The 6,836-nt window shown below is 42.9% G+C and overlaps 2 pseudogenes across 2 annotated transcripts; both read left to right on the top strand.

Moving 5' to 3' along the window:
• The first annotated feature begins 673 nt into the window (after window positions 1–673).
• Window positions 674–3,309, top strand: LOC311125263 (annotated as a pseudogene). Its single transcript, XR_014615169.1, has 3 exons — window positions 674–845; window positions 1,165–1,357; window positions 1,455–3,309. The product of XR_014615169.1 is annotated as an uncharacterized misc_RNA (transcript).
• A 1,418-nt stretch (window positions 3,310–4,727) lies between these two features.
• On the top strand, window positions 4,728–6,483 carry LOC311125261 (trypsinogen-like protein 3; annotated as a pseudogene). Its single transcript, XR_014615168.1, has 3 exons — window positions 4,728–4,767; window positions 5,492–6,009; window positions 6,131–6,483. The product of XR_014615168.1 is annotated as a trypsinogen-like protein 3 (transcript).
• The last annotated feature ends 353 nt before the right edge of the window (window positions 6,484–6,836 follow it).

Here is a 6,836-nt window from a genome sequence, read left to right as displayed (position 1 = left end):
AGGTGGAAACATTATGCTTTGCGGGTGTTTTTCTGCTAAGGGGACAGGACAACTTCACCGCATCAAAGGGACAATGGACGGCGCATTGTACCATCAAATCTTGGGTGAGAACCTCCTTCCCTCAGCCAGGGCATTGAAAATGGGTCGTGGATGGGTATTCCAGGATGACAATGACCCAAAACACATGGCCAAGGCAACAAAGGAGTGGCTCAAGAAGAAGCACATTAAGGTCCTGGAGTGGCCTAGCCAGTCTCCAGACCTTAATCCCATAGAAAATCTGTGGAGGGAGCTGAAGGTTCGAGTTGCCAAACGTCAGCCTAGAAACCTTAATGACTTGGAGAAGATCTGCAAAGAGGAGTGGGACAAAATCCCTCCTGAGATGTGTGCAAACCTGGTGGCCAACTACAAGAAACATCTGACCTCTGTGATTGCCAACAAGGGTTTTGCCACCAAGCACTAAGTCATGTTTTGCAGAGGGGTCAAATACTTATTTCCCTCATTAAAATGCAAATCAATTTATTACATTTTTGACATGCGCTTTTCTGGATTGTTTTGTTGTTATTCTGTCTCTCACTGTTCAAATAAACCTACCATTAAAATTATAGACTGATCATGTCTTTGTCAGTAGGCAAACGTACAAAATCAGCAGGGGATCAAATACTTTTCCCCCTCACTGTAAGGCTAAGAGCAGAGCTGAAAAGGAGGAGGAAATGATGCCACCTAGTGGACAAGTTGATACATGATTTATCTGACCCTCAGCAAGATGTTTGCTTTGCACACAGATCTGAGTGACATCATGAACAAGCTTCTGGTCATCACTGTGCTCATCACTCTTCTGGGCCTCAGTAAGTACACACCCAAGACCCTGACTGACTGAATGACAGACTGACAGACTGTTTGACAGACTGGTGTTGTTCCAGGGTGTCTTTTTTGCAGCCTCACTGTGCGCATCCCAGAAGGTTGCCATATCATATTAGCATTTCGCATCACCCACAATAACATCTGCTAAGCATGTGTATGCGACCAATAAAATGTGATTTGATTTGAAACGTTAAACACTCCAGACTGCAAATAAGAGCACCTCGAGCAGCAACATTGACTGACTGACAGACTGACCAACCAACCAACCATTTTGACTCTCTAACCCTAACCCTCCCCTTCCAGTTGTTCAGGGCCTCCGTCTTCCTAGGTAAGCTGAGGAGGGTGCGCCTGAGGAACCGGTGGCTGATGTTGCCGAGGCTGATGCAGAGCAGGGAACCCTGGAAAAGCTGACCAGCGCCGTCAAGAGCTACTACGAAACATCCTTCAGCACCGCTACCAACTGGCTGGACAGCCTGAAGCTGAAGGAGAAGGCAGAGTAAGACACATGCACGAACGCACACAAGAACGGAACAGCAGGTCAAGATAGCAGGCTGACAGTTAATGCATTGTCCATGTGTCTGTGTGTCCCGCAGGAATGCCTACGCTGGCACCACCGTGGCGGTGGCCTACTATTCTGTCATCCTGCAGGACCAGGTCTACCACATCTTATACAAACAGTAAAGACCCTTCCTGGTTTCCCTCTGTGTCCCCAACATCCTCAAAGTCCCTTGGTGAGGAGAGCGTCGCAGCTGTGGGCCCCTACATCCTGGAGCCTCTGATCAGCTTCAGTCTGTGTAGATTGAAATACAGTATTATTTGATGTCAACATTTTACATTTTAGTAATTTAGCAGAGGCTCTTATCCAGAGCGACTTACAATTAGTGCATTCATATTAAGATAGCTAGGTGAGACAACCACATATCACAGTCATGGCAAGTACATTTTTCCACAATAAAGTAGCTATCAGCAAAGTCAGTGCTAGTAGGAAAATCATTTTTTAAATGTTTTTTTATGTCAACTTATCTTGAAATAAAAACATGCGTTTGTAGAAAACCAGTAAACTCTATGTGTTACTTGAAGGGCATTATTCATATGAGTCAGTATGAGCAATGTGCTTAGTGTTGCATTATCAGACAAAGTTGAGAAACGTAGGCTATGTTTATGCATTTCTCCCACAGGTTCGTGTCATCAATATGGTTATGTGTACATCATGTCTCAGAGCTTACAATATGGACAATATGCAGTCTCACAATACCTACTGTCAGTGGCGATTTTAGCATGTAAATCTTGGTGGGGCAAAAAAATACAAATGTGGGATGCATGTCAGCAAAGCCACTACACAACACAACACTAATCAATACATTAATTAAACTATAACGGTGACAAATGGTGCCCACAAACTGAGTCCCAGCAGCAGTCCACACACCTTACCACTGCTACACCTGGCTATCAGCGGAGCCTTGTCTGGCAGCGAAACAGTTCATTCAGCCTCATTTACTGCCTTTAAAAAAAACATAGCTGATATGGCTGACTTGCTTAAACAATTGTGGTTTTTACTGACAATTGAGATGTACAAACCATGGCATAAGGGGAGGACAAGCGGATAAGAGGCAATCCGTAATTTCGATTAAGACATTAATGAGCAAGCCAGGACGGACGTAGTCAATAAAACTATTTGTTCAGCACTTTTGAAATGTACAGCGACAGAATTCAGAACATGGGCCGTTCTTACAGTGTTCTCCCTGTACACCAAGTCAGAACCGTAGGATAAATAAAGGGGGCATATGAGCAGACAATGAAAGCTCTTACAATATTCAATGATTACATTTCTCTAAAACAGGTTATAGGCTACATGTGCCCACCAAGTCAGAACAGTAGGCGAAATTAAGGGGTGAAAATCGACCAAATTATTAGGGGCTACTAACAGCTTACTACACAACATACACTTAGTATTACTTTCTTAGCAACAGTATACATATCTCCCTGGCATATTACATCATTTATGCTGCAGCATATAAGACATTTTTGGACTCACCTTGTTGTGATGTGCTCACTTGAACAGGAAGGTGGTGCGGTGGTCCTTCGTGGGCAAATTTTGTTATCAAAGAAAGAGAAAGAGGCCGGATTTATAATTCCGAGTTGGATGACCATTCAAAACATATATTCTCAGTCTGAGCTCGTTTATTCCCGACTTCCCAGTTGCAATGCTTGCAGTTAGCCACTGTCACCGATTCCTTCCAAACCACTCATTGTTGAATTTGCGATTTCCAACTTGTTGTGTCCAATTTGTAAGTCGCTCTGGATAAGAGCGTCTGCTAAATGACGTAAATGTAAATGTAAATGTGTAATGTTTATGTCCAATGGCCGATGAGCACCGATACCTTTTATCTATAATTTCTCTTCATTATTTCTCTTCATATGACAAGGATTAAAAAGGATTTGCCAGTAGATTGTCGACTTGATTCATGATGATGACTGCTAGCTAAGATTTTTAAAGTAAGATGTTGACATGATCAGTCCAATCAAAGCTACTGTACATATAACGTGATTTGACGTCATTTTATCTGTGGCCAATGACCTTGAGCCTTCTTGGAAGGGCACTTCTAATGTAACTCTATAGCAGGACCCAAAGGGCTTGAATTTTCGATGTCTGCCCTTACTAAGGACTTGGCGGTGACGTAGTGTCCCCATGAGTGACAGAACACTGAGCCAATCACGGCGCAACGCTCCTATTTTCTGCTGGCTTGTCCCACCACAGAAAGCACTGAGCTAGGCTGAAACACTTGCATTTTGGAGCTGCCTTACTCAAGAAAACAAAAAAGAGACAATGTTTGTACGCGGCTTTATTAACTCAATGAGATATATTTTTTTTTACATTGTTTGCAAACTGATATGTGACACGTATTAATGCCAAAATAACATGCAAAACAGGCAAGCCTAACCTACCACCTAACACTGAGTCAACTGCCTCTCCTCTGAATAAAAGAAAGAGGTCATACAGAGGAAAACGAAAACACAGAGGAAAACGAAAACACAGATTCCTGTGACTTGTTTCTGACAGACACGTTCTCAACCAGAGCTTGAGTTTCTAAATTAGTGGAAAAAAAGGGTGCCCTCTGGGTTTCTGATCTCAGAAAGGTTCGAAGTGAGCTATTCATGATCCTTTTGAAGCTGCAATGAAAACAGACAGAAATAATACATTTTACCTCAAATATGATCATGTTCACTGAAGATGTAAGAGCCTGGAGCTACAAGATCACAGAGGAGATCTAAACACATCTTGAACTGTTAGTTAATCTCTTCATAGTGTTGTGACACTAGCAGGGATATGTCCAATCTGATGTAGCCTAAGTCAAAGATTCATTCAAACTGACTCAAAATGTATTCAAACTAAATACCTAAAATCCCTGATTAGGCTTCTTCTGAGTACCTGCATTTCCCCATCTTGGTTTCCCAATTACTCTCACAACTTTATCTGTCTCACAAGGCCACATTGTTACCTTCTCTTAGTAATCAAACCACAGTTTATGAATAGCTTCAATTGATATTACTAAACGAGGGCACAGCACACTGATACAAGGGGTTGCGTAATTGTAGATAACACTGAGTACTTTCATCACAGTGAAATATTAACTCTAAATGCTAGGGGGGGGGGGGGGCTGACTAAATACTTTTTTTCCCCACTGTACTTATGTCAAGAATTGTAAATTCAGTCACAAACATAAGAGAAGTGCCAGGAAAACGAAGCACAGGTGCAGCCCAGGAAGTCAACTCCCAGAGATCTAAAGGCTAGAGAAACAGATACATACACAGGTATAAAAGAACCACAGACTAAACCCAGAGTCTCATACAGAGAACAGGACATAATGAAGCTGCTACTGATGACCTTGGCTTTGGGGTGTGCAGGTAAGACTGTATTACACAGTATCTGCAGCATCATGAGACTGTTATGCCATGCAAGAGCATGAAGAATGATACCTTCTTTTTTTGGAGGCTAGGGAGGGAGATATACACTGAGTGTAAAAAACATTATGAACATTATGATCTTTCAATGACATAGACTGACCAGGTGAATCCAGATGAAAGCTATGACCCCTTATTGTCACTTGTTAAATCCACTTCAATCAGTGTAGATGAATGGGAGGAGACAGGTTAAATAATTTTTAAGCCTTGAGACAACTGAGACATGGATTGTGTATACGTGCCATTCAGAGGGTGAATGGGCAAGACAAAATATTGAAGTGCCTAAGAATAGTGTATGGTAGTACTTGCCAGGCGCACCGGTTTGTGTAAAGAACTGCAACACTGCTGAGTTTTTTCAAGCTCAACAGCTTCCCATGTGTATCAAGAATGGTCCACCACCCAAAGGACATCCAGCCAACTTGACACATCTGCGGGAAGCATTGGAGTCAACATGGGCCAGCATCCCTGTGGAACGCTTTCGACAACTTGTAGAGTCCATGCCCCAACGAATTGAGGGTGTTCTGAGGGTAGCAGGCTGAAGATGGGGGGGTGCAACTCAATATTAGGAATAATATGTATATAATATGTTCTTAATGTTTTGTACACTCAGTGTACATCTATACTATGACCATTTGTCTCTCTCCCTTTCTCTCTCTCTCTTATTTAGCGGCTGTTCCAGTGGAGGAGGATGTAGCGTTGTTGCAGGAAGTTTGCCAACCCCACTCCAGACCCTGGCAGGTCTACCTGTGGAACACTAAGGGGGGCTGGTATGGGAAGGAAAGGTGCAGTGGTGCCCTCATCAACGAGTGGAACTGCTTTGTCGAGTGGGTGTTCCCCCTTTTTTCCTTTCTTGAAATCAGTGTGAAAATGCATGCAGCCCATAAGTTCCTCTCCTCTCTACTCCACTCTACTCTACTCCTCTCCTCTCCTCCTCAAACCTGGCCACACTATGGTGTCTCTGGGGGAGCATGACCTGACGGTGGAGGAAGGGACAGAGCAGCACATCCAGATGGCCAGATATGTGCAGAAAGACTCCCCTGAGTCTTTCTCTCTGTCCCTCCATACAGAAGTGTGAAACACAGCGGATCATAGATGACAAGATGTGCCAGATAGCCTTGCCCGTTTATTGGATAGTACACGCATTCTGTGCTAAAACCCTCCTCTCAACCGACAATTGCCTTGTCAGTACATCAACAGCACATTACTCTGCAAACATTTATATTTGTATCTCTGGCTGTCACATTGGAACAGTATAAGAGAATAGTACGATCAACGAGCTAATCAAGATTTTCCTCTCTTTCTCTCTCTCTCTCTCTCTCTCTGGTGTGTGGGGGTGAGCTACAGGGGTTGTTCTGGTCTGGTTGTTCTGACATTGGTCTGTACACCAGCCTGTGCCTGTACCTTGACTGGATCAGTGACATCATGAACACCCCTGATCCTACACCTGAACCTGTGTGGACCACTGCAGCAGCAGCTACAACATGGTGATTGAAAAGAAAAACAAAAAAGTGATATGTACTGAAACATTCTGTTCACTTGCCCCATTGAGTCTATCATATCCAGCATGCGTTTATTTCATTCACCAGCAGAGGACGACATATACTAACAATACTGGCCTATCACAAACCTCCGATACATTTCTTGCCTATAACAAGTCTCACATTACAGTTTTTCTCGATTGCTAAGACACATTTCTTGAAAGCTGCTCTCCTTTTCTCTTAACTGTGAACACAAAACCCAATTTTCAAGCTACATTCACAAAACCTCAGACTCTTCTTGCAAAACCAAACTTTCACCTCAAAACAGTTCAATCTGTGCTCAAAACTGAACTATGTTGTCAAATCGTGCCCCGAGTCAATCAAAATAAAAAACACTACTGAACAGTCACTAAACACTACGTAGAAAAATAGAAAACACAATGCTCAGGACATGAAGCTGGAGAAATAAATGTTTATTGTTCACTGTAGGCTAAATGCATGTTGCAAAACAAAAAAAAACTGTGCATTTAGCAC

The sequence above is a fragment of the Coregonus lavaretus genome, assembly GCF_964263955.1.
Source record: "Coregonus lavaretus genome assembly, contig: HAP1_SCAFFOLD_2802, whole genome shotgun sequence".
NCBI lineage: Eukaryota > Metazoa > Chordata > Actinopteri > Salmoniformes > Salmonidae > Coregonus > Coregonus lavaretus.
Note: the sequence above shows the minus strand (reverse complement) of the source record. Positions and strands in the feature narration are given on the sequence as shown.